The sequence below is a fragment of the Mus pahari genome, chromosome 4, assembly GCF_900095145.1.
Source record: "Mus pahari chromosome 4, PAHARI_EIJ_v1.1, whole genome shotgun sequence".
In the NCBI taxonomy this organism is placed as follows: domain Eukaryota; kingdom Metazoa; phylum Chordata; class Mammalia; order Rodentia; family Muridae; genus Mus; species Mus pahari.
Window position 1 is genome coordinate 15,606,849 of NC_034593.1, and position 2,644 is coordinate 15,609,492.

Genomic DNA, 2,644 nt, shown 5'->3' on the forward strand with positions numbered 1-2,644 from the left:
TTTGTGCCAAGCCACTGTTTTCTCCATCCAAACTCATCAAAGGGCAAGATACTAGACATAGGGACAGCACTTCTGCCCTTAATGAACTGGACTTTTCTTTTCTTTCTTTTTTTTTTTTTTTTTTTAATTAGCCAATCCTAAACTGTTTGCCTTGTACTGCCACTGGAGGCCAGCGATCTCTGCTTCTCTTTGCTTCTGCTCCTTTCCCCGATCAGCCTCAGTGCTTTCCCTGCAAGGCCGTGTAGTGTGCTGCCCTCGTGTTTCAAAGTGGAAGTGTGAGCATTAATATGCTTTTCAAAACTTGAGGTACTCTGGTCTGTCATCACTCAGTTTCTTTTGACAAATTAAGTTTTGGCACAAAGCATTATTGATGAACTTATCATCCCATCATAGAGCAGAAGCCAAGAGAAATGGAGTCAGATATGTTGAGATCAAGAATATTTCATGCTTCCCACGGACATTTGAGGTAACCAAGTCTAAAGGATACATTTCTATTATTCAGTGGATAATTAGTGGTGGCTCCTGCCTGTATTTCCCAGAAATTGGGAGGCAGAGACAGAGGCAAACACAATATAATGAATTTGAGGTCAGCCCAGTTTATACAGTCCAGGCCATCCAAGGCTTACATAGTGAGACCCTGCCTCACATTCCCTGACCTCAAGAAAAGTCTTCAGTCAGACACAGTCACTCCTTCCTGTAATCCCAGAGCTTAGGAGAGAGAAGCGTTCACATGAGTTCAAAGCTAGTGAGTGCCAGACCATCCTGAGTTACAGAGTGAGACCCTGTCTCAAAAAACAAACATAACCATAACAACATAAACTCACCCACTTCAGTCTTTGAGGTTTTGTTCACCATTGATAAGCCATAGGCTTTGTGTCTATATCATTCAAAGAAATGAGAAAATGAAAATAAGTTGATGCCCTCCTACAACTTAAAAATGCAGTCTCCTTTTGCTTCACATTGTACTGTTGTTAGCTTTGGCAGCAACGAGGCTTTCCTTCTCTGCTGTGGGGGCTTTGCTTGCCAGAACGGATGGACAGGGCCATGACCTCTCTCTAGGCATTCAAAGGAGTATGAAGCAATCAGAGTTTTCTGAGAACCCCATCCCTAAATAGGCATGAAATGGTCAGTGGAACAGAAAATCTTGGCAGGGCTCACACTGTGCTGGGCTAACACTGTGTACCCATAATGAAAGGTCTGCAGGTGGCCCCACCACTGATAAAATTCCCGAGTTGCACAACTTCCTCTGTAAAAAATCAGCAGGGTGATGGTGAGACTGTTCTGGGGCAATGCCCTGTTCTATACTAAATCTCCTGCTATTAGAGTGAAGGACAATTCTTAATGCCAATGTGTCTTTTAGTAATTCTCTTGGCGCAGACGTTAACAGGTCTTACTTGACCCACAAGAAATATGAACAGAAATATTGAAAATGAAGAAAAATTTCAAACTGACAGAAATAAACCATAGTGAGAATGATAAGAGGATCTTTCCCCTTGGTTTGAACCATTCTCAACTTCGGAATCTTAAATATAGAGGAAACACCCTCTGTCCAAAAACCTCCCAGACAATGAAAAAGAACCTGCGAGAAATGAAGCTCTCACCTTACTACTGCACAAACATCACCAAGCGGTTAGCTTACACACTGATGCTCAAGGCTCAGGATGCCTCTTTTGCTTTGTCCTGTGTTTGCTTAGTTCCCTTTTACACTCCTGCTCATGTTTCTGGGTCAGCTCAGTCTATATTGTTGTGCTGCAGTTTTTGAGTGCAGAGAAATCTCCACTACTATTATTCAAAGTTTCCTTTTACATATCAGCCCTGGAATTTCTCTGGGGAGTGATTGTGGGGTTTAATGCCCCTGCAAACAGCTGGTTGCTTGGAACTTTCCTTTTTATCTAAGTAGCCCTAAAGCTTATGGGATTCTCCCCACTTCCTGCCATAGAGCGAGCCGCTGCATGCTTCTCAGTGGGAAAAATAATCAACATAAAATGGGACAATTCAAACTTAATGATTTCTCCTACACTATATATAAGGGATTCACTGGCATCAACTAGGGTTCGTGTTTAATCATTTAGTTCCACCATCACTGTGAAGGGTCCTATTGGTATAGGATTCCTCTGGAGCTATATGATCCCATTTATTTACTAGTTGGCTGAATATTTTGGGAAGTAGGCACTGTGGAGATGGCTGCTCTGGCCTCCTTAAACCCACAGTAAATTTAAACATGTAGAGAAGTAAGATCAATAGTGGCTTCTTGTCAATTAGAGGCACATCCCTCCCTCTAGAGAATGAACTGCTAGAAGATGCCTTCTAATCCTCTGTGTTGGGGGAAAGAGCCGTTTGGGAAGAAGTTTCTTACAAAGCATGGAGCTTGACCAGTGAAGTTGGACAAAATTTCAGACATACTCCTGTCCTCTCTGTGGATGTGAAGGAAGAGTTGTTCAGGAAAGCTTCAGAAAGAGGCTTGGGGTACCTCACCTCCTATAATTCACTTTTCTGTATTAAGTCATGTGGTCAAGCTGATCGACAGCTACCCAGTAGCTCGGTACTAGAGCACTCGCCTGTTATACATAAGGATGCCTGAATCTTTGTGTTCAATCTCTCTCTCTCCTCTCTCTCTCTCTCTCTCTCTCTCTCTCTCTCTCTC